The sequence below is a fragment of the Zalophus californianus genome, chromosome 12 (genome assembly GCF_009762305.2).
Source record: "Zalophus californianus isolate mZalCal1 chromosome 12, mZalCal1.pri.v2, whole genome shotgun sequence".
Classification (NCBI taxonomy): domain Eukaryota; kingdom Metazoa; phylum Chordata; class Mammalia; order Carnivora; family Otariidae; genus Zalophus; species Zalophus californianus.
This window is the reverse complement of record NC_045606.1, coordinates 12,616,866-12,642,895: the sequence shown is the minus strand read 5'-3', so window position 1 is coordinate 12,642,895 and position 26,030 is coordinate 12,616,866. Positions and strand designations below refer to the sequence as shown.

The 26,030-nt window shown below is 41.1% G+C and overlaps 1 protein-coding gene and 1 non-coding gene across 4 annotated transcripts in view; both read left to right on the top strand.

Annotated features, from left to right (window-relative positions):
• SUGCT (succinyl-CoA:glutarate-CoA transferase) overlaps nucleotides 1–26,030 on the top strand; it is an 806,341-nt gene that overhangs the window by 717,078 nt on the left and 63,233 nt on the right. The gene's annotated exons all lie outside the window — the stretch shown is intronic.
• On the top strand, nucleotides 20,384–20,459 carry TRNAE-CUC. Its single transcript has one exon. It is a non-coding gene; the product is annotated as a tRNA-Glu (tRNA).

Genomic DNA, 26,030 nt, shown 5'->3' with positions numbered 1-26,030 from the left:
GAAGTGGCAAGATGTGGAGAATTGAAGATGTATGAGTGAGTAGCGATGACAGTGGAGTATACGATAGCTGCCTATAAATACCCAATTAATTGCCTAATGTGGCAAATGAGAAGAAACAGGCTTTAAGCACAAAAGGGAAGCTTGAATTGAAGTCTGTTAGGGAAACACTATTTACCAGTAAGGGTGATTTGACTGCCATCACACGGGAAGTCGGTGGAGTTATCTGGAAAGAGGTTCAGGATGATACTTTTCTTTCTTAGAATATCCTGGTGCCAGCAAAGTTTCTTTCTTTAAAACGAATGCATACATTTTCATGTTCCTTAGGAGCAGAAATTGAAGAATTAGAGAAAAATGTTTAATTGGCAGCTGGGTCTTATGAGCTGCTAGCAACATGTAGGGTCTCTCCCGGCCTCTAGACATGTTTTCCCTTAAGTTGAATTATATAGTAATATTCTTGGTGGTAAGAATCCTAGAAAATTCATGTATTGTGTTATTCTGTGTGGGGAGATACAGCTTGTAATGGAAAATATAATAAGAATAGTTCCTTTCGAGAACACCTGATAAAACTAGCCAACAGTGAGTATGATTATGCATTAGGTGCCTTACACAGATAGTCTCTATTGTATCAACATTCTGAAGGAGTCATTAGTATCCCATTTGACAGATGAGCAAACTGAGCCTCAGACAAATTAAATAACCTGATCAAAGTCACACAACCGATAAATTACAGACCCGGAATTTGTCTTTAGTTCTGAGTTACTAAGAAAAAAAATCCCTGTCCTTTTATTGCAATGTTATGCTGCCTCCTGAAGGCATTTTTGATCATCGCTTTTATATGCTTTAGACCAAGGGCTTAGTGTATACGAAGCGCTCCTGAGAGTGAAATGGGCTGCTCGTGTTTGAGAGCACGTGGTCACGAAGAGTGTTGCCCACACTTGGCGTGGCTGACGCAAAGCCCTTGCACGGGGAATGAATTAGACAGGGCTGGTGGAGAGGACAGTTGGCTCCAGCTGAGCCAGCAATCTGAGCTGGTGTATGGAGCTCCGTCAGATCTCGAAAACGGCATCCAGATTTGATTATAACTTCTTTTTGTGGTCTTTGAAGATTTTTGTTATTTCTTCCCTTGCCTCATGGAGTTCAGATCTATTTTCACATAAACAGAAATGATTCCTCCTTTCTGAGCACTTCATTGTTGGTGGCATTGTGGAATGTCCCAGGAAGGGGGAAATGGGGCCAATTATAAAAGAGAAATTCCTCTCCAGCTTGCATGTTTATACAAAAATGCCAAAGCCACCAGCTGTTACAATAGCGGGCCTCGGTAAAGCTAAAGCGTTCTTTTCAACTGCCCTACAGTATACACACAGCAGGGGGAGATCATTCCAGAAGACTCCAGAAGATGGAAAAAGGTTCCCTCCAAAGTATCCTCCTGCATTCCTGAGTTTTACAGGAAATTTAGGAAGTCTGCACTTTGATATACTTTTCATTTCAGGAGGAAGTTCCCAAATTATGAGCATGGACAATTCAAATTTTAACCATTCTCTCAAATACCTTACCTTGGCTTACCACTGAGGAGGGAGTGTTTTCCCTGAATAGAGGGAATGTAGATGGAAAAGAAGTAATTTCACATTCCTATTTATGGGACATTTGAGACCAACAGCCCCTCAGGGTGACCGTTCCCTCATTCAGCTCTTTTTACCATCAGGCCTGACTACTTATGTCTTTTACATCCACAAAATGCATTTCAAATCTCAGGAATTCGGTTCCATAGCAGGACCTTAGCAGAGATGATATATATCATCTTGTTTGGCTATCTTTATAATGCTTTCTTCTTTTCTTAAACATACACACACACACACACACACACACACATACACAAATGGTATATTAGTACTGATGGAAAAACCAGATCTGACAGGAAGGTTGGAAAAAATAAGTTACTTAAACAATTCTTCTGGAATCATTCAAGACAGTAGGGTTGAGTAAGACTCTAGAAACAAAACAATATAATCCTAAAGATGACATTTTTTTTTTTTTTAATGAAGCCTCATTGGAGCTGTGTTACCCTATTAAACTTGGCCAAGGCATCTTCCCTGTCAACACTCCCAATCAAGGTAACCCCAGGCCTGTTTCCTGCCTCTGCCAGCTAGTGTCCAAGGAAAACCAATCATTTCCTGGGCGGTAGCAGGACCCCAGCTGGGACACACCCAGCTCACTACGACAGGCCACAGCATGCTCTTTCCATGGAGAGAAAGTCTCCCTGGCAGTTCTAGAAAGCTCCTCTTTTACTACCACTTTAAGGGTTCTTTGTGTGCATGGAAGCTCAAGTTATCATCGGGATGGTGTTTCTCAGCTCCTTTGTCCCTGGGTAGCCATGGGGTCCCTCAGGCCTCAGAAAGCAAAAGTGACAGCTTCCTCTGTGCTGGGCATTTTAGATGCAGCAGTTCATTTGCAGTGAATTACAGATATTTTTCTTGCCGGTTTATTTTTCTGCATCTTAAATTGAAAATTTCCAGTAAGACAAGGAAGAAGAAGAAGAAAAAAAAAAGAGCTGTGCCTTAAACACATTCGGTCTTAAATCAAATCAAAAGTATAGGATATTCCAAACCAGAGGTTGCCATTCCAGTTGAAATACCAAGATATTTTCTGTGGAAATAGATTATTTTTCTTAAAAAACAAAGCAAAACAAAAGAGAAACAAACTTTGTTGGAAGCAACTTCTTGGGCTCTTGCATTCAGTCATCCCCAGACACCCTGCCTGGGATCCACAACGTCCAATACGAATGTTGTTAGGGGCATGTTGTTTTAAAAAAGAAAACAAAAATTGTGTGCTTCCCTTGAAAGAGAAAGTAACCCAACTTATTTTCAGACCTTCACGCCATCTCTTTAAGAATTTGAGCCAAAAGAAAAATCAGAGAATCAGAGGTTTCCAAACCAATACAGAAAGCAAGTTGGACCCCTCTTTATTACTTGTATCCTTTGCCTTTATTTAAAAGGGCATAGGAGGTCATGACCAAGAAAACCAAAGGAAGGCAAGCCGGTGGGGGTGTTGGGGGGGAAGAACGGACTTTATGAGTGAAAAAAATAGAGGGAATAGTCATATTTGAAGCAGTTTTGAAATGGCCCAAATCTTCCCCTCTAGTCGACTAGCACACCTTCTCTGCGACGCAGAAGTCCTCCAACAAGATGGCAGCTTCCTGTGCGCAGCCCCCTACGTTTTCAGGCGTGGATATTATTTTCTTTGGACTGCCTCTTCTTTACCCTTATTAAGTTTTTCACTATAGAAAAAGAAATGTCAACATTTAACCTTTCGTGTGAAGTGGGAAAAGGAAAATGTTTATTTCAGCTCTCTTCCATTTAAAGGCAACTTTTTGTTCTTGCATTCCTGCGTGATTAGGCTGAAACCATGACCCCCAGAAAAGTATAGAAAGAAGAAATACATATCATCTGTACATAGATCCTGCTGTCAATTCTGGTGTTACAAGAAAATTCAACTTTGTATTTTTACATGTGGGTATTATGCTTGCTTCTTTCTCCCACAGATCCAAACGCCTGCAAATCCCAATGGCAATTTACTTTTGTTTTCTAATAAAATATGTAAATCTTAGTATGTTAGTGATAATTAAGCCTTTGAATTAATTTTTCCCTGCAACACTCTATTAGGGTAAATATAGAGAACTTCTGGATAATTTGAAAAGCAACCAGCTGTAGAGTTTACCAGATACACGTATGTTTAATATAAGCAGCCCAATCCTATCTTTCTGGCCTGATATGCACCTTGATGTGTTTATGTGCTTGTGTGACATATTTTCAAATGTCCTGCCAAAATTATAAGTATATGTAAATGTCAGTTATTGCTATTACTGTGTATGTGCCGTGGGAAGTTTTATAACCTATAATGGAGGTTATGGATTATAGGTAGTGGTGTCAGCATAAAAACTGGAGTCCATACGTAAGGAGATCTTGTTCTAATGATGATGATTACACAACAGCAATATTTCTACATCTAATGTAAGAAACGTTTAGACATGTATTGTCTGGCCTATTTACTTATTAGGTGCTTTTGAAAATGTTCCAGTCACTTAAGACCTTTAAATCTGTATTTTTCAAAAAAAGGATAAAAGTTTACCTAAACCACAAGACTAAAACCAAATAGACTAGTAGGAATTAACCTCCTTTTTTTTTTTTCTTCTTAGTAACGTAGGTGGTCTCTACATAGACTTTTCTAATATTAATTCCTGTACTTGGAAAAAACCCTCCTCATATACTTCCATATACAAAAGTTATGCTATAGAATAGAAATTGTATGATATAAAGGAAAATGGGACGGTATTTCGAAGGCTTAGCACTCCAAAAACTATCGATGGGGGTGTTTTTCAAAATATCTTTAGCCTAAAGGATCACTCATGGGATTCCCTGGGTGTTAGAATCCTGGGAGTGACAGAGCTGGTCCCCAAGCAAGAAGGAGCAACCCAGTTAGGTGAAAACTCAGACCTGGAAAGAGAGGCTGCTGCGGGTCAGAAGGATGGCAGGGGACAACCCGCCAACTGGCCATGGAGAGGATGCCAAACCATCAGATGGGGCATGATAACTGGTAAACGTGGTGTCATATTTACCAAGAGATGGCAAGGTGCCCTGACAGGCAGTGGACAAAACACACACTGAGATCGTAGGCTCAAGGAACATCACAGAAACCTGAGCAGTGGCCCTCAGAGGTTTGGTATTTAGGAGAAGAACTCGACTCCTGACATAAGAAATAAAAAGGCAAGAGCAAGATGGCATCATTGATTTTTCCATATACTGGAAGAACAAGGCTGCCAGGATGGTTTTAAGGGCAGAACCGAGTCTTAGGAAGAAGGCAGAACCTACTTCTCAAAACTTGACCGAAAGGGAGGAGTTGGTTTCAGGGCAAGGTAGAGTGCTTGACTGGGTCTGAGGCACGCAGTGAGCCCTGGACCAGTCCTGTGTCTTCTCAGTCCAGTACTGTGCAGGAGGATCCCAGGCTCCCAGGCTCTGCAGAAGTGAGGAAGGAGTATTGAGGGGCAGAGAGCCAAGCTGAATATTGCCCGGGGAGTGTTTTGCAACTCAAGTTTGGGCTTTTTCCTCTCTGTTCGGCAGATGAGAGTCCAGAGGCAATGGCTCCAAGCTGCTTAACAGCCTGTTTCTCAGAATTTTGCACAGTTGGTCCTGGACGGATCATGACAGTCAGACTGCAGGAATCTAGGCTGCTCCCCTGCCCAGCAACCCTTTAGGAGTTTCCTAGGGTCCCTGATGGCCCCACAGACTCTCGATCTCTAAGAACACCATCAGGATTTTTCAACTTCCCCAGGCCACTTTGTGGGAATTACCTTTTGCCCAGTGGGAATCTGTTCGGTTTATTGGGACAGCTAGGTGTGACAACAACTGGCATGTTTTAAAGACCTCACAGGCCCACCCACCCATCTTTCTATGACCATTTCGAGGAAGCAGGTGTGTTCAACATGATTAACACCAACTGGTGCTTTTCAAAAGAATATTGGCCATGAAGACCATGCTGGATTTACTTTCAAAAAATGTATTTACTATATTGCAATCCAGATGCCCTCATGTTGTGGTTGATGCTGCTGGTGACACTTTCATAATACATCTAATATGTGTATGCCATTCCTTTTTTTTCTTTATTTTTTTAAAGATTTTATTTATTTATTTGAGAGAGAGAGAGAGAGAGAGAAACAGCATGAGAGGGGAGAAGGTCAGAGGGAGAAGCAGGCTCCCCGCTGAGCAGGGAGCCCGATGTGGGACTCGATCCCAGGACTCCAGGATCATGACCTGAGCCGAAGGCAGTTGCTTAACCAACTGAGCCACCCAGGTGCCCTGCCATCCCGTTTTTAATGTAAACACCTAATCAGGCATCCAGACAAACATCAGCAACCTGCTCTGTCAGACTGCTGTGCAGTGTATCTTGATGGGGGAGGTGGGTGTGACGAATTGTTCTTCAAGGAGAGAGCAACCAGCAGAGTGAGGATCTTGAAGTCATGTCCTGCACTGGGCATGCTTATGAGAAGTCTCCTATACAGTGGTTACGTACAGAAGGATATGCCTTCATAAGACCGAGCTAAGACCAACAGATGTTATAGGGAAGAGACCTGGGCTCAAAATAAGGACAAATTTTCTTACATGTGGAGCAGTAAAGGAAAAGACAGGAGTGGAGAGAGTATTAGATCTTCCTGGCAGAGAGTTCAGTGGAAGTAGACAGTGGGTGGGTGCTTAGTAGGAGTGTTGTGTTTACGAGTAGAGTAGGGAATTGGCTGAAGTGAGTGACTGAGCAAGAACCAAAATTCTAATTTCCCTTTTTGTAATCTGGAATTCTTACCTGATTCCTTGCTGTGATAGGCTGAAAATAGTCCCTGGACCACATGAATGTTACCTTCTATGGCAGGAGGGACTTGGCAATTGTGATTTAGTTCAAGATCTCAAGTTAGGGAGATGACCCTGGTCTTACAAGCGTGTAATCCAATAGGGAAGAGAGACTATACTAAAGTTGTCATGTGTTGCAGTAGCTACAACTGAGGGGAACGGAGAGAATAAATGAATGACCACAGGGACTTGAGGAGAACGTTTCTTCAGACTATTCTAAGGAATACCTGCTCAGATTTTCTCACTACCCTCTTCCTCAAGAACGGTTTAGAGGACAATTAGTGAGCATGGTATTTTTCACCCCGCTTCTTAAAATGAGAATGACCGTAGCTTCCAGTGTGCTTTGGACTATCTCCATCTGTGCTTGTTGTGCCTGTGTGGATATTCGGCGTGCCTCTCTCACGCCCCAGGCCAGCCAGCTTAGAGCCCTCTCTTCCAACCCCAGCAGCATGTGCTCTCCCACACTTCTTTATTCTTCTTTGCTTTCCTCACCCAAGCATGGAAGAGCAGGAAAGGAGGGCAACTTATTCTCCTGGAAAGCTCAGCTTCTGGCTCTGGTTCCCATATCCCTGTCACCACCTGCTGAATATCAGCCTATCTTCAACTCTGGCAGACTGTGTCAAGTTCCCGTGGGCTATGGAGAAAAGCCTTTCTTCTTTGGAGGAGAACGTGCTTCTGGTTTAAAGGGGAAAAAAAGGCAGATTTCCATATTCGATCTCCAAAGCATTTCTTTAGATTACTGGAAGATCATCCAGTGCTGAGTATATACCCTTTCTCAAACTGAATAATTGGATCTACTGCAATTACCTTGGTGTTTGGCATTTACAGGTACTTTCTTCTGAGGCAATGAGCTGTTCCATAAAGGTGACTGGGGTATATGGGTCGATCAGTTTGATCGATCAATTGATCAGTAGAGAGGTGGTAGGTAGGTCACCAGAGCTTACCCTTTAAGTGCTAATCCTTTAGAAATGTTTCCCTTATTTGATGGAACTTTATAAAATGACTTAAATACCTATCTGGCTTTCTTAATTTATGTGGATGGAAGAAAATGAAACATTGTCTGTTTTTATAATCACTAGAAATGTTTAATTATTGTTTCTTTTATATAATAAGTGATGTTCTCATGGACTGTGGAGGCATAGGGCGTTGTTTGTCCTTTTCCTATAATTTTTGAATCAGTATCCTCTTTTATGTCATACTATTCTAGGTTTATTGCCTCTGTTAGTCCCTCATTCTCCCACAAGATTTGTTTCTTCTCTTCTGCTGTAGCTCAAAAAAAAAAACATCAGTGTAGTGATCAGAATTGTTAATGAAATCAAGGTAACTTTGCTCTCAGTGATTAGCCACTCTCCGATGGGGAAAATCTATGGGTTTTTGTGACATCACTTTTGGCTGCACAGATACTTTCTTGCTTGCTTTTTGTCTGTGTTCCAAAGTAGTGGGGTTTGTCGAATAGTTGACCTCTGGATAAGTAAAGTGTTTTTGTAATTCTATTTGAAAATTAGTGTGGAAAATTAAGGTGTGCACCCCTATGGAGAAAGTTGAGGTCAAGTAATTCATTCCTGAAGCTATGCAGTCATAAAGATTCACATACTGGGCTCAGAACTAGTATTAACCAATCAAATTGCTCCCAGAGGGGTGCTCACTTCCTAGGTCAACTCTTAAAACACTCCACACAGCCATTTTAGGCTTCCAAATACTCGCTTGGTGAATGGACAGAGAAACAGGAAATCAGAGTGAAAATGGATGCTATAAATCTGTTTTGTACAGAAATGTGTTGAACAACTTTTAGGGAGGGCAAATGTACTACATCAGATTTTAGGATTCCACAATGCTGCCTAATTCATCTGGGAAACTAAATCTTTCTTTTGTTCTGCTTTTTTCCCCTCATTTGAGACTCACCAAAATTGTGGAAAGCTTATGATTATTTCAGAGTTTTAGAAGTCAGTCTTCCTTCCCTTTTATCAAAGGTTAGAAAACAATTCTATGAAGTAGATTTAACTTATCTAGTGAAAGGCCAAAGTTATTATTGCCAAAAGAGTGCCTTCAAAAACTAAAACTAAGATTTGCTCTAATTTATGTGAAGGGAGATCAACAAGCACAATAATATTTGTACTTCTTGCTTTCCTTTTAGGAATAGATGATAAAAATTGACCCTGAAAAGTTTTCAGACACCAGTGTCCCAAGAAATTAATCTGTCATTTTCTCGTTATCCATTGTGGACATGGGAAGACAGTTGATCCTGTGGATTCTTTGCTACATTTTGGTTTTTAGAAGCTCAAGTAGAACCTGGAGGCCAAAGACACTGTATCTTGCCTGAGTGCAATTATATTTCCCAACAGAGTTATTTCTGGTACTGATGATATTTGTATACAGATTATTATAATGACTTGGAAAGACTTCTGGGTTTTAATTTTATGTTGGCTTTTTCCACAAGTTACATATTTCCAATCTACCCCTCAAATGCTGCAACTGTGAAATATAATAACTAAGGCATTTTGGCAAATCCCACAAATTTATTCTGAACGTCAAGATATAGTGAGTTTTTGTGGCCATTAATGCTCTTCCATTAGTAACATTTAGGGGAAAAGTTGTTAAAATGACTCACATTTTTAAAAAAATTGTGAAGCAACAACAGAAAAACCTTAAGTGGGCCAAATGCTTATGATTGGAAAATGTATATTTTGCAGTGGTATTTAATACTTATTTTTGGTAACTGCCGACTATACCATGCAGTTGCAACTGTGGGATCACTGTGGTTTGTTTCTGCACTGAAGAGATACCAAAAACAAAAAAGCAAAGAAACAAACCAAATAACAAAAACAAACTTTAGAAGAGTTGCCTGAATAATTCTGAAGGTTTTGAAGGATAAACCTACTTTACCATCTGCAACCATCCATGTAGCTTGTACTCAAAGGAGGCAGTCTTAAGGACCCGCACATCCCAGAGGGTTCTGCTCATAAGGAGCGGGCTGTCTTTGGTGCAATTACATACCCTGACTTACAAGTAGATGTGTTTTACTTCTGGACTCAGCCACTGACTTATACCTGAGGTCTTGGGCATGACATGAAGTCCCACTTTTCTCTTTTGGAAAAGTAAGCATCCACAAGCATCCTCAGTTAACGATACTAGGAGGTATGTCTATAAGCTAATTGTTGCTCTGTGTTGAGTGCTCGCTCTGTCAGACACTGGATCAGCTGCCATCTTGTAAGGTAAATACTATTTTGTCTGCGTTGGCAAACCAGAGTTCAGACTGATTTAAGGTCACACAGCTGGTGAGAGACAGGACCAATGTTCCAACTGATGTGAGTCTGATTCTAAAATCATTGCACTTTCTTTTCCTTTACTTCACCAGAGAAGAGAATCTCGTCTGATTTTAGATGGATGCGCTTTATGCCTTTTAGAGGGCAAACCTCTGAGATATTAAACTGTCTCTGGCTCAAGCGTAAAGTGAGTGGCTTATTTCTGCACTTTATCTCACTCATGGACGTATAAATAAGTCAATATAGATGAAATCCTCCAAATTCCTTTAAAGAAGCACCGACATAAAATCATGTCTGCATATGGGATCAGAGGGGGGCGCTCCATACATATTTGGCACACAGATGAGGCTTTCAGAAGTGGTTTGGTTTCTGGAATTAGAGCCTTTCTTTTCCTGTTTCCAGAGTTTCTAAAGAGTCTATCCAGTTGAGATGTATTGCCCCTCCATTGTCAGCTAATCTCCTGACCACTCACCTGAGCCCTGCCTATGAGGAACCTTGGCCAGCCTCCTGCTGGGCTATTATTGCGGTCTGCAGGGAGGTGCCCAGAGGTGGCCTCCCTCCTGTCCTTGGGAAAGCTAGCGGGGAATCCCCGAGTCTGATGGCTACAGCGAGTCAGCTCTAAAGCAGCTCTTTTATTCTCCATGCCCAGAATCGGCTATTGATTCACTTTGGACCAGTTTTTCCTTTTCACTCTGACTCAGTTTCTCGACTATCAACATAAGGAAAAATAAAGAAGCCATGTTCTGAATGGAGAATCCAGGGCCTTCTCTAGATTAAATCCTCAAAAGGATTTTTGAGTTTTTTTTTAAGGAGCTGAGCCCCAGTTTATTATATCATTACTGTTTTTTCATTTTTAAAGTTTTCATTTTGACTGGCATATGGTTCTTTCCCATCATGAGAAAGATACTACTTCCCAGATTTGAGTTTTCATATTCTTCGGGAAGTTTCAGTTATTAAGTAGTTACCATTGCCTTTTCAAAACCTGGAGGCAACAAATTTTATATCAGTGTTATTTTCTATATATTGTTTTCGTTTTCAGTGTCAACACCTCTATCGAAAAGGAATATTTGAAGCTGAATAGTTTTGTGCTAGGCTCAAAAATGTAGTGTGCTAAGTCAAACACTTGCTTATACATTAAAGCTGTAAACTGAAGTTGGCCAGTGCCTAGCATCCTGGCTCTCTTCCCTCCCATGACTGTGGCAGACATTGCTAATCAATCCTGGGCTTTTTACCACCAAGCATGGGGCCACTTGGCTTTCAAGAACCTTCTTGGCAGGGTGCCTGGGTGGCTCAGTCGTTAAGCGTCTGCCTTCGGCGCAGGTCATGATCCCAGGGTCCTGGGATCGAGCCCCACATCAGGCTCCCTGCTCAGCGGGGAGTCTGCTTCTCCCTCTCCCACTCCCCCTGCTTGTGTTCCCTCTCTTGCTGTGTCTCTCTCTGTCAAATAAATAAAATAAAATCTTAAAAAACAAAGAACCCATCTTGGCACAGGGCTCAAACCATCATTTGGAGTTGGCCTGCAGGATAAAATCAATTTGCCATCCATGGAAGAATGCCCCATGTAATAAATACCAAGGCAAACAAAGATTTTTCTCCGTAGGGAGCTCTTTGAAAACTTAATGAAAAGATATTTTCTAGTGGAGTACTGAACCAGAGAGAAAGCCCTGAAATTCTTACAGGCTTTATAAGAGTGTAATGGACCCCTTCTATGAAAAATACTTTGTGAGGAAATGAAGTTCTGAATTAAAAATCCCATGACCAGAGGCAGGGGGAAAGAGAGAATTTGTTCCCCTTATGTAGACAGTAAAAATACTATACTTAATCTGGAGAGATTGTTCGGATTCCTGTTCACCAAACACTGATGAAACTTCTTGTGCCTCGACCCAGATCTGAGCCTCTAGGAATGGTTCCTACTTACTTTTTTCTCCTTAGCTTGAACACAAAGGTACAATCTGGAGGCATGCATCAGATGGGCACTCATCTTTTCTATGAACATCAGGATGAATTCCTTGCAATGAGTAGTAAGGTAACACGTTCCTCTAACATTAAATGTTAGAACAAAAAGACATCAGAGCCAAACTGAATAGCCATATTTCTGTTTATGTTTCCTTGGTGGGATTTCTTTCTTTTTTTTTTTTTTTAATCAGCTCACTTTTTTGATCTAAGTGCAAGTAGTAGAAAATTACGGTGATACTCCATACTAATTTTGGAGGAAGAATAACCAAATTACTCCAAGTACTCTAATCTGCCGGGAGCTGCCCTAGGGGGCGCTCTCTTCCCGGAGTCCTGACACTGTTGTGGGTTTGGGGAGAGCTGTGTGTGCCTGGGGCCGCACATTGCAACGGTTGGACTGCCCCACAGGGTCTTTAATCATTTCCTTGGGGGCCTTTGTTCTTCTCAAGGCTCTTTTGGTTACAAGAAACAGACATGCACTTAAGTTGCCTCACGTGAAAGAGAATTTATTGAAAGTTTGTGCATGGAGAAGCTGAATGACCAGCTTCAGAAGGGCTTCTAGAAGCTAAACTGCACTGCCCTCCTAGCTCTGTCTCTTGGAGTCGTGGTGCCCTGGCTTCCTCTGAGCACTTGGAGTCACTCCCTCCTCATGAATCCAACACCTGGCTGGCCCCACAGTGGCCACCCCAGCTCTGCCTACCTGTACCTGTTAGCCATCGTGGCTCCAGCGAACTAGCTCGGTGACTTCGCGTTCGGGTTCTCAATTCCACAGAGGGCTCTTTGGCACAGCTTCTCTTTCCAAGCCAACCCATCGATCGTGTCACCTAGACGGAAATCCAGGGGTCAGCTGTCCTTGAGTCAGGGCCCTATTGGCTTACCCAGCAATGGCCAGAGGTTGCAAAGTGAGACTATACGCCTTCACAGCTGATCTTCTCTCCTTCCCTGTATGTGTGCTTCCAGCCCTGTTGGAGGTCTGAGAAGGTCATGACGAAGCCTGGAATTGGAATCACAAGAGTCAGCGGGAGGTACGCGGGGATTAGAGTAACAAGGCAGTAGCCACTTCCAAAGCTGACAATAGGTTTAGCATTACATTTAGAAATTTATGACATTTGCCGCCTGTGAAATTTATATCCATCTTCACATTTTTTCCTGGCTGAGACAGATTCATTCCAGAAGCACTCCTTTTTCCTGTAATTATTATCATTGGCTTACTTCATAATTTCATGACCTAGGAACGCTCTGTCACCCAAAGGTGAGGTGAGGCTGCAAGCAGTTCTTATTTTTGTGCTCTGCACTCTGCAAGTGATCAGAAATTAATCAGTGCATCACAGGCTGGGAGGCTGAGGTAGCGGGGCTACTAAGTGGACCCACTTGATATAAAGCTTATACCGTTCTTGCCCTGACATTTGCAATTAATGAAATATGATATTAGCACTGACTTGGGATCAGACCTGAGAGCCTTGAAATAAAACATTCTATAGAACCATAGTTCCTCTTGGTGGGTAAGATGAGGCTGAGATCTTTTAGATAAGGAGATTTTCCACTTTACTCTTAATTTCATGGACGGCTTTTTACCAAGTACAAATCCAGCCATGATTAGAGGCTGTGTATCCAGCCCTTTCCTTCCAGCCACCCAACAAATGTTAGCATGGACCTTGGCCGATACTCCCACCCCCAGCCTTGTAAAGAGGAGACAGGTTGCATTCTGAGCAGTGACCTTAGAGCAAAAGATCGGGCAGGTGGGCTCAGGGGTCTGAGATCCTGAGGGGTCTTTCCCTGTTCTCTCTTTGTCCTCGACCTGGAAAAATTCACCCAATCCCTTTTCAGGTCTTTTTCCTCATCTGCAAAATGGGAATCCTTTGCCCTTGAGGACCGCTGATGACCATTGCGAAGTTTGCTTGTTAATGAGGCTAAGAATGCTTGGAACTTATAAATATTTCCTAAGAAGAGCTGGTATCTCTCCCCTTGCTATAAGATTGGAGGAAGTATGCAGCACCTCTTCTGTTCATCTGTAACTTAGTCAGCTTGTGTACAGACCGCATTGCATTAAACGCTGAACTCCGATCCTAGTGTTTAAACATATTAAATACAAAATATGAGTAGTATAAATTGTGTGAAACACTTTGGTCTCCTACTTGGAGGCCTAACAAGATTTCAGTGCAGGGTCACCACAAACATTATACAGACACTGCTAACTAAGAGTAAGTGGTAGTCTTTTAGACCAGGTGGCTGGAAAATAGTATTACGGCAGAAGTCGGAGAAGCCCATCACTGGGGATTTATAAGTGGGTGCAGGAAAATTGAGGGGAACCAGTCTCCGTGCATGGGTGGGCAAGGACGAGAGGTATTTGTTTATTTTATTTGCACATTAACTTTCATAATGCTATTGCTCTGAAGAGCACAGAAAAGCTTTACAAATAACAGACTCCAAATTTTAAACTCTTCTTCCCCCATCCCCATCCCAAACAGCTTTGCAGGGGCTTGCTGCCGAAATTAATCAAACAGAACATCCACCTATTTCTTCTTTCAGAAAAGTAAAACTTGAAGACAAGGGCGTTTTCCATTAGCATTTCAGGAGAGCGGATACCACCTCGTGTCTTTTATTTCTGAGATCTCGGCTCCAGATTTTCATTAATAAAAATACAAGGGATTTCACACGCTGGGTATGTCCATGGGTGCACGCGGCCCCGGGGGTCACCGTGGAGAAGCCAGTGGGGGGGATTCACATCTTCCGTTGCTGAACTGCAGCTGTAACGGGTTTTGTGACCCACAGATTCTTTAAATTATGCATTTTTCCTTCCTTTTTTTCAGAAGAAGTGGTAATTTCTCCTTTGCTTTTATGTTTGGGGAGTGACTTGCAAGCCTCTACATTGCTACCATTGTATTTCTCTAAAGTCACATTGGCTATGGATCAGGTACCGAGTGAATGTTTATGTCGCAAGAGGAATGAGAAGCTCCTTGGCCTTTTCCTTTTTATATCCCGTTGTTTTCTGTTTTGTCTGGGCTCCGGTTTTTCGATTTTACTGTAACAACCTGAGGTCTTTAATATTTTCGTCTGGGGCAGAGCCCAAGAAGCAAAGGAACTCTGTGCAGAGGGGTACAAACTGTTGACCGGGAAAGTTTGCAAATGACCCTGTTTTGTTGCCGTTTTCGAAAACTGTAAGCCGACACAGAGAAACCTCAGCAGCTTCACATACCGGCTGATGCCTGTGTCCTCGGAGAAGGGAGAGATTTATGGAATCCGCAGAGGCTAGGGCCACATAACCCAGTTTGAGCTTAGAAGGCGTTAGTTCCTTAATGCCAAGTAATTTTGGAAATGATTCTCCTTTGCTGACAGTACCCTCATTACTGATTGTGTAGAGTAATTTATCAGGCATTTCTTAAAATAAACCGTTCATTTATACTAATAGGACTTGGCAGGAAGGAAAAATTGGCAGGACTTGGAGTTCTTAGTGTGGGTTTTTTCTTTTTCTTTTTCGTTTTTTTATTTTCTTGTCTTTAAAAAATTTAAAAACACCAACATTGAAAAGTTTTAAGCATTTTGAGGATACAGTTTTTAGGGGCCAGCTTGAAGTCCCTTAAAACATAAAGAATTGCTTCATAAATCTTCAAAATGGAAGAAAGGAAGTATTTCCCATGACGAAGTTCAGCAAAAGAAAGAATAAGGACAATGTCACTGGTTTTATCTTTCTGCATTCTTCAGGTATTGCGTTCCTCACGTTGATGACTTTGTTACTTATTTTTAGTATCACAGGGGCTTTTGAAGACGTCATTTCCATTTTTCTCCTCTGTATACAGTTAGAGTCTCCTTCTCCTTCAAGTCCATATCAGCTAGCTGTTACTCTTTAGTTATGCATGTGACACATCAGTGTTTAGATATACACAAGATAGTTAGCCTCGGGGCTTTCTGATTATCTGCATATTCTTAGCCTTGGGCCTCTGACAATACTTTCCATCTTGCATTCCCTTGAAATTAAAAAGATTGGTAACCTTTTCTCCTAAATGAAAAGATAGCCATGTAAATCATTATAAAACATAAGTAACAATTAAATCTTCAGGCTCAGGGGAAAAAAAATGCTTCAGCTCTCCCAGCAGCACTGGGGATGAGCAAGATCTGAGAGCCAAAATCTGAAAAAATGCCTCACTACAGGAGATATATATATATATATTTATACATATACATATGAAGTACAATATGCATTACATAGAAATACATGTACACTGACATGTAACACAATATACTTGAACACACACACACGTATGTATATATTTTTTAATAATGGCATATGGAAGTTACAGCATGTGTTGAGAGGCATGGCAGTAAGTTATGTGACTTCAGATCAAAACAAAGAATAAATGTTGTTTTTGAGAATGAGTGGAGTTCTTAGACAGTTCAGGGGTCCTTTGATGATTGAATCAAACTGAAAAGGGTCATGTGGGCCAAATGGAACTTACAGGAAGGGGTTAGCAATGGTTTATCTGCCATTGAATTAGCAACTCGACCAGCTTCTTGGGCAAGAGGACATCCTTGGCTGACTTTTTAACGTCAAATGGTAGTTAGCTCTTTGTTTCCATCCTCTCTCCTAACAAGATGTTAGAGCTGGCTATTTGTTTCAAACCCAACTTTTATATCGTTTTGTAATATTCAAACTCTTGCATAATTGATATAATGAGGTTTGTGCCTCCTGAAAAAAAAATGTCTGGAAGGAAATCCATCAAAATATTAATAATGGCATTAGGACATTAAGAATATCTTTCTGGGTGGTAAGATTACAGGTAATTTTTACCTTCTTTATTTTATTTAGTATTTTTCTAAACTTTTTATGGCATGACTTTAATATTTAGAAAAAAAAACAAATATTTAGAAAATATTCCAGAAAAACAAGGAGAAAAGGCATGTATCTTATTTTTTGGGAGTACAGTATAAATAAACAGAATATTGCTTTTCCTAGAAAGTTTTAAGTGTGTTTGTTATTTTTTCCTCAATATGCAAGTTGCATTGTATCCTGTATGTCTTTATTTTGTTATATCCACACTTTTTAAATGTGCCTAACAATGCATCGGTAGCTTCCAATTCTCCAGTTTTCTCATCCTTGCATTGCTGATGTTTCCTTTCCTGCTTTTATTCATTTTTATGTATTTTATTTTAAAGATTTTATTTATTCATTTGAGACACGGAGATACAGAGGGAGAGAGAGTGAGATAGAGCATGAGCAGGGGAAGAGGCAGAGGGAGAGGGAAAAGTAGGCTCCCCGCTGAGCCAGGAGACTGATGTGGAGCTCCATCCCCAGGACCCTGGGATCATAACCTGAGCCAAAGGCGGACTCTTAACCGTCTGAGCCACCCAGGTGCCCCTACTTTCCTGTTACTTTTAGACTGTCTATTAAGACAAGTGTGTGCAAACATTTGAGATGTGGTCACCAGTTTGTTTCGATTATTACCTGGGGCCTATCATATGCGGAAGTTAGGTGGTAAATACATGGGCTTTGTCAGTTTCCTTTTCTTCCTAACCAAAGATTTCAAACAAAGCTTCCTGCAGAATTACTCCTGCAGCCACCAAATTCAGATCATTGCCTTTGATTCCAAGCTGAGGGACCATCTAGAAAAGTTTGAGGGCAGCCTGTATTTGGAATGGCACACAGATATCACTGAGTCTGAAAATAACAGGAGAATCCAGGAAAAAAGTCATTGCTGTCAAGGTTGAAAGTAATGCCATGGGCCTCATTCCTTGCCCCTTCCCGGATTAAATCCAACTCATGAAATTGTCAGTGGTTTTGTTTTGCAAAAGCAACAGGAGAACAGATGAGTACAGTACTGATGAGGAAGATTCGCTTTATCACAGGGATGCCCAACAAACTCGAGATTTCACTGTTCCTTCTCTAACTTTTCTGGCTTCTGGTTGCCTTTGCCTTCCCTACTATGCACTTGTGGGGATCGGAGTCAACAGGAATGAGTGAGGGGCTAACTCTACCTAGGTGAGTGCTGTGTGGATATAATGTTTTATAAGATATTGGGCCTCAGGGGCGCCTGGGTGGCTCAATCGTTAAGCGTCTGCCTTCGGCTCAGGTCATGGGCTTCAGCTGACTCTGTGCAGAGGAAGATTCATCCTGAGCATGGCTTTCTTCCTGGTATCAACGACGGGTCAGACTTCCAGCCAGAAATTGAAATGGAACTTGTGTCTTTTGTTAAAAATGCTGGGTGGGGACAACATTCTGGAGCTTGCCATGTGGGGGCCAGCTGGTGCTAGGAAGGAGACATCAGCCTGCCCCGCTGGTAGAGTTACCAGGTAGATCTAGAGGGTAGCTGCCCCTTTTCCAGGGAATTCCATATAGAATGAGATAGCCCCATAAGCTAACTAGCTTTGACAGGTCAGAAAACTTTTCCTAATAGGCTTGCCTGTATATGTAATATTCTCCTTATTTCCCTTTTGTTCTTGAATATTTAGTAGAGAAACTTCTGAAAGTTTCAGCCAGTGTCAGCTGAAACTAATGAACAAAACCAGTTTGTTTGTGTTTGTTTCAAGATGCTAACAGGAGAGGCAGTTGGGGTCACCTGGAGGGGAGTAAGAATCTGGGGCAGGAACTCGAAAAGGGAGCAAAATTCAAGAGGAAAGACTGAGGGGTGTTTGTCCAGATGTCCCTTCCCAGTAGATTCTCTGTCTTGTGCTAAACGCTGAAGGTCCCTAACTATGTTTTATGAAAGGAAATTAATGGTGAAATACTGAGAAAATGTACCAGTGTTGATGTGGGTTTGCCTGAATGCTGGTATCTTTAGGCTGGGGTGCCAGATTTGCTCTCACCTTGGAACTTCTCAGGGATTTCTCCTTAATCCCAACTGGATCCCTAAGATTTACTCACCCAGGAGGTTTTAGGCCTTCGAATAATTGATTCATGCCCTTTAAATTCACGTAGAACTAATTTGCACCAGAAAGCCAATTAGATTCTGAGCTTGTAAAAGACAGTGGTATTTTTATCATTTTTGATTCCTGAGTACCGAGCATGGATGTCATGACTCAGTCAATGCTTGTTGAATGAATCTGTACTAAGTCAGTATGTGGGAAAAGCCTTGTACCATGTCTAGATATTTCTGTCCTTGCCAAAAGAACCTTCCCGGTTTAAAAGCATCCGATGGCAAGTTGGTAATTTGCAAGATGGTTTCCGCCTGGTTTGAGGGCAAGTAGGAGCAGGTGGGTTAGAGCAGTCATGGGAGGAGGGTGATGTCAAAACTTTGTGAAAGATTATTTCTGTTCCACTCATCAGCAAATCTTTGCTGTTATCGGAGACTTGAGCTCCTCTGATGGTTGTCTCCTTTGGGCAGGGCGGACAGCATTCTTTTCATTCTCATTTTCGGTGTTTCGAGTGAGCCATTCAGAACTGCTCTGACCATTCTCTTCTCATAGTTATTTCTAACACTTTTGTAGCATTAAAATCCCACATTATCAGGATTACATGCAGAAGACTAGATTCCCTTGCTTCTGGGAGGAACTCTCTTAGACTAATCCCTTATTAATACCCTGCTAATTCCTGATTCTCTTGGGCCAGAGAGTGCCCCTTCTTTGACCTCTGTCTATTTTATCTTTTCTGTAAGGCTTGGGGCAGAAAGGAAATTTAAAACAATTTTAAGCGCAATGCTAAAATGACTTAAAAATGCCTTGATAATTGTACAGCATTACAGGCATGCCTCATTTTACTGGGCTGTGCGTTATTCTGCTTCTGTGTTTTTTGCAAATTGAAGGTTTGTAGCAACCCTGCCTCAAGCAAGTCTGTCAGCGCCGTTTTTCCAACAACATTTCTCACTTCGTGTCTCTGTCACATTTTGATGATTCCCTCAATATTTCAAAGTTCTTCATGATTATTGTATTTGTTATGGTCATCTGTGATCAGAGATTACAACTTGCTGAAAGCTCAGGTGCTTAGCATTTGTTAGTAATAAAATATATTTTTTAAAGATTTTATTTATTTATTTGACACAGAGAGAGAGATAGCGAGAGAGAGAGCACAAGCAGGGGGAGCGGCAGGCAGAGGGAGAAGCAGGCTTCCTGCATGAGCAGGGAGCCCGATGCGGGGCTCGATCCCAGGACACTGGAATCATGACCTGAGCTGAAGGCAGCAGTTTAACCAACTGAGCCACCCAGGAGCCCCAGCAATAAAGTATTTTTAATGAAGGTATGTACTTCTTTTTAGACGTGATGCTCCTGCACTCTTAATAGACTGCAGTATAGCATAAACATAACTTTTACATGCACTGGGAAACCAGAAGACTCATTTGAGTCTCCTTACTGTGATGATCTGAAGTTGAAGCTGAACCCACAAAATCTCTAGGATTTGCCTGTATTAGACACAGAGTATATGCAAGTATGACTCAGATGGTGGCCAAATGCAAAGGACATTGAACTAAGAGTTAGAATCCAACTTTGCTACTTCCATGTTTTGTTACCTTGTGCAAGTCACTTAATCACACTTCCTCACATCACTCACATTTCCTCACTTCAAATACATAAAACTTTACCTACTGCCAGGAAGAAATAATACCATATATCTATCTATAGGATCTACAAATGCAAGGTACTATGGCATATAACATCTTGATAGCAAATATCCTTGGAGAGACCACTTATAAGGGGACATTCACATTTCTGATCACGGCCAATAGCTAGATGGTTGTAGTCTCTTACTCCCTGCCACCACTATTCTCCCTCGGACACCCTAACATTTATAAGTTTTATATTTTTTGCATAAATTTTAACACGAAAATTGCCTTTGAAACTGACCTAGGGGCCCCTGGCTGGCTCAGTCGGTAGAGCATGCAGACTCTCAATCTCAGGGCTGTGAGTTCAAGCCCCATGTTGGGCATGGAGCCTACTTTAAAAAAAAAATAGTAATAATACATCCATATATACATATAAAAGTGAAATTGAAATCAACTGGTTTTCTATAAGGAAACATAAACTGCTGGATTGTCCCTTCTTGAAGAAAGCTATTATCAGACTGAATTGGTCTGACTACCTGTTTTTCAATTCTTTATGGGTAGGAACCATGACTAAATTAGCTCAATATGAAATAAATTCTGACCATCTGGCAGGCTTCCCGTATCTAGTAACCAAATCCTTCAGAGTAGCTTCAGATATGTCAGCCTCAACATATCCCTTTAAAAGAAGCCTAGTTCCTAGTTAAACAAGGTAAGTTAGATGTTGAGATGTCTTGGGACTCAGTTGTTCACCAGGCCCTTGAGGTAGATCCCAGAGCAGCCTCCGAAGGCTTGGTCACAATGGCTGGGAAGTAGTAATGTATCTGAAATGCTTTTCCTTTCCCTTGCAGCACGCAGCACCATTTCCAGAGTAACATACAAAGAAAAAAAGAGTTAAGACACAGAAAAATTGCATGCAATATCCTCTCCATTGGTCGGTTTCAGAGTGAAAGAATACGAGGAAGCGGAGATTTTTCCACTGCATGACAATTTAGCAAAATCATTAATTAGGCTTTGGTTTATAATTTAGTTCAAAGAAAAATAAGCTAGCTTAATTAAGGCCTTGGATCTCCCCGTAGAAGTAAATAAGTGAATTATAAGTGAATAAGTGATTAAAGCTGGTAGTAAACATAAAACATAATATTCTCCTGTGTTCTTGTAAAATTTGAACACATTATCTCCGACAAGCATAATGGCAATAATATACTGAGACCACAGTTCAAGGAGTAAATGATTACAGGCAATAATAGAAAAATAAAGATGGCCACTATTAATGACTTTGCAATGATTATTTTCTGTAAGATGTGCTTGAGTGTTCTTAGTTTCATCTATTTAGCATAACATTTTTGATTAGTAAGAGAAAATTATCTCAGCAGTGAGGTTAGCCTTATCAGAAGTTATTTGGCTTAACCTGGCAATTATGTCTGATTTTAATTATGTTAATAAAAGGTAAAGATATTCATAGACTAGAAATTAAAATAGGGCTCATTAGTAGAAACAATTCTGAATACTTTTTGCTAATTATATTGTTGCCTATCACCCAAATAAATGAAAGAACCATGCCAAACAATTCTCTATGGAAATAACCAAGAGGAAAATATAATTAATTCCTATAATAAAATAAAAAACAAACTGGGATATACATGGCTCAGGTGTACACAGGAGTGGTATTCAAAATATTTAATAATAACTAAGCTCAGGCCTCCACCAAAAATGATAGGATGCTACCCCTAACATCATCTTGACCAGCTGTTAGCCCTATATATATATGTGTGTATATATATATATATATATATATATACATACACATATATATATATTTTTAAAGATTTTATTTATTTGACAGAGAGAGACACAGCGAGAGAGGGAACACAAGCAGGGGGAGTGGGAGAGGGAGAAGCAGGCTTCCTGCCAAGCAGGGACCCCGATGCGGTGCTCGATCCTAGGACGCTGGGATCATGACCTGAGCCGAAGGCAGATGCTTAACTGACTGAGCCACCCAGGAGCCCCAGCCCTTTATATTTTGGATTATTAGAAATTTCAGTGGGATCCCAGGGTAGGGCACAGGGAATGGAGGACAACGGTTATTTAGTAATTAATAAATCAATATTTTAGTAACCAGTATGGATATACCAGTGCACACAAGTTGAATATCAGCCATGGAAATATTTAATCACCCATCAGTAAACTTTTGATTCATTTCTCATTAAACTTTACAAATGGAATCTGTCCTGACTCTATGGCCTTCATTGTCAGAATTAATTTGTAAGCCTGGGGTGGGTACAAAAGATGAGAATGCCAGGGACAATGCTGCATAAACACTGGTAGGAGAGATCTGAGAGTTCCATTTCTGGTAATGGGAAGACTAGCGTTTAGCACACCAACCCTCCCAGCAAGAACAATAAGAAAAACAGGATAATTTTAAAAAATCTGTTTGAAAGCACTGAGGAACTACCAAGAAAGCTAGGACTTCAGGGGCCAAGTCCCAAAGAGAAGGAAAACACACTGAAGTAGGGAAGTGGAACCAATGCACTCCTTTGATTTCCCTCCCTAAGAACAGTACCATTTTTTGACGCTCAGCATCCGTAGTGACTTGGAGCATGCACCATTTTTCTGGGTTTGGGTTTAGGTTCTGGGATACCTAAGGCAGCCAGGACTTGATGGGCCGCGATCTGAGAAGAAAAAATAGATATTAAGGATAATCATAAAAAGACTCTGAAAGATGGAGAGAATAAGGCAAACCAGCTACAGATCGTGGCACCCAGGGACTGACATGGCACTGAGTCCTTGGGTTTGTTTGGGCTTCCCCCCACCATCATATCACAATTGGGTATTGAAGAAGCTGGCAACCAAAAATTCCATGACCAAAACCTCAAAAACAAACGAACAAAAGAGCTCCAAGAAATGCCAGTTCTCTCTTGCCAAAGGACCGGGAAATATGCAGGCTAGAAAGACAGAAGGCTGTTAGACAGTAACCTCCCTGCTTCACTCAAACACCCCAGGAAAACACTGCAGCCCCACCCCACCTCTGTCAGCGAAGACAAAGTAGGGAGTCTAGACTTTTGCCCTTGCCTCGCTGAGATGAGAACCCCACTCAACCCACACCCATGCTCGGGTCCCGTCAAAGAAAGTAAGGTGGGGAGCCTGGACTTTCATTTCTCGCTGGCAGGAATGGGGACCACCCCCATGGTGGAAGTGGAGACCCCTGGGGAGAATGGACTTCTGCTCTGCCTTCCAGTGGACTGCTGCTCTACCTCCCACCCAGCGGTAACAAGGCAGGTGTCCCCATCCATGCTGGGTGGTGTCAGGGGAGGCTGAGTGGAAAGCCTAGATTGCATCATCTTTCAATAATGGCAAGCCTCCCACTCCACCTGCTGTGTCAGTCGAAGCCGTGTGAGTAGGAGTAACCAGGCTCTGCTCTCCCCATGAGCCAGAGGCATCAGCAGAGTCTTACTAGGGAACGCCGTCTCCCATCTTGCTTGGCAGTATTGAGGAAGACCTCCCCACCCCACCAGCAGAGGGCGTCAGTGGGGACGGACTGGAGATACTGGGTTTCCACCACCACCTTGCAGCAATGAAATAGCACCCCTTTTCCCCTGCCAGGACAGAGTCAGAGGAGTCCTACTAAAACAGATGTAAATAAGATATAGAGATTCATAATATACCCAAGATGTCTAGGATGTAACTGAAAATCCCTCTTCATACCAAGAACCAGGAATGTTTTTTTAAAGACATATTTATTTAACGATTTATTTATGTTTTTATGTATTTATTTATTTATTTGAGGGAAAGAGAGAGAATGAGTTGGGGGAGGGGCAGAGAGAATCCTCAAGCACACTCCCCGCTGGGCACAGAGCCTGGCCAGGGCTCCATCCTAGGGCCCTGAGATCATGACCTGAGCTGAAACCAAGAGCTGGAGGTTCAACAGACTGCGCCACCCAGGCTCCCTGAGAAAAGCCTATTTTATATTATAATTCTGTGGATTAAAATAGAGAAAGAAGGGGCGCCTGGGTGGCTCAGTCGTTAAGCGTCTGCCTTCAGCTCAGGTCATGATCCCAGGGTTCTGGGATCGAGCCCCGCATCGGGCTCCCTGCTCGGCGGGGAGCCTGCTTCTCCCTCTCCAACTCCCCCTGCCTGTGTTCCCTCTCTCGCTGTGTCTCTCCCTGTCAAATAAATAAATAAAATCTTAAAAAAAAAAGATGCTTTAAAAAAACAAAGAAGCTAATTGTGTACTTATTTTGTTTTCAAACCACTATACTAGGTTTTATAATCATCAACTCATCTAATCCTCATGAAATCCAACTCGGTGAGCATGACGCCCACATTTAACAAATGAGTAAAGAAGATTAGGAAATATGTCCAAGTTCCCTTGACTAGTAAATGCCAGAGGTAAACTTCAAGATCTGAAATGGCTCATCTCAAAGACTGCTTTGAATTAAGATTTATCAGTACATACATGAGGCAGAGAGAATGTGATACAAATAATAATTTCTCCATCACTGGATTGTCACTGCTGTGGTCCAACATCTAGATATATGCTAATATGAGAAACCAAACACTTGGTAGTGAGCCAATATACAAAGAGGAGAATTTTATCAAAATATCTTTTCTTTGAAGGCCTAATTCAGATTTAGAGAACAATTCCAATGGGTAAGAGAATAGTAAGATGGCCTGTAGAAGGCAAATAAAATTAATTTCAGTGAGTAGTGAAATAATTCAGTAATACCATGTCACCAACATGTTATCTTCTGTGCACGTAATCTTGAAACTCTGATCACTTCACCTGGGGAAAATAGAAATTTGAGGTATTACTGGTGAGTTTTCTAGAAACAGTCTTTAAATTATAGAGGAATGAATAAATATTTGAGTCCGATCTGTTTTAGATACAGTATTATACTCTGTCCTTAGACAATGACCGATGTTCATTACTTCCATCTGTAAGCAATGAGTTAAATTGCTTTTTTGATGCAGTCCTTTTATTTGCTAGTCAAAGAATATTACAAATGATTGAAAGGATTTATAAAATGAGGTGGCTGAGATTTGTTCTTATTTGCTTCCAGCTGAAAGCATAATACACTTAATGTTTCCAGGATATGGAGGAGCTAACAGATGTCAAAAGAGCAGAGAAAGCTATTTTTACTAAAGATTGTTCAAAAGCCAAACAAAAACCTTTTCTTTTACAAAATTCATAAACTTTATTTATCAGACATTAATTATCTTTGACATAAAATGCATTTGCTGTTTACCTAAAACGTATCTTTTTCCTTTTCAATTAAGAAAATAAAAGTTGTTATGATCAAGGTAAGACCACTGGATTAAAATTAGCAAAACATAAGTTTGTCTTCATCAAATAACCATTTACTGTAAACTATATCTCTGTAAGTCTTTACTGTCTATAGGATACAGACAAATAATTTTGCTTAAAGATGAAAACAAAATAATTAAAAATCAGAGACTTTTTGAACTTGCTATTTTGCTTAACCAGCCTTCTAACTGATCTGAGTTTCCAGGATTTACTTTAGAGATCAGAGTTCCGTAAGGCTTGCTAACGAGGTCAACTCGGTAGACTTGAAAGAACAACCATAGTGTTGCACGTTAGAATTTTAAGAACAAGATGGTAGTTTGAAGGAATAAATTGCTTAATGCTGTTTCCATAGGTCCCATGTAAACAAACAGTAAGAGGTTGGCAAGTTTTTGCAATCAACCCAATGTTTAATAAAGGCAGGAATGAATAAAAAATGGAAATATTATTCCTGGATTTACATTTTGCCTTACCTCCCGTCCAAATTCTTACTGTTAAAACAATCCAAAAATATATTTAAGATCTCACCTGGACTGCCACCCTGCTCTTATAAACATGCTGTTTTAATGAATTGGTTTGTTTCTGACAAACACTCCCTTTAAAATTAATCAAGAATACTATGAATACAGCAACTGTTTGGCCTCACAAACTTCTA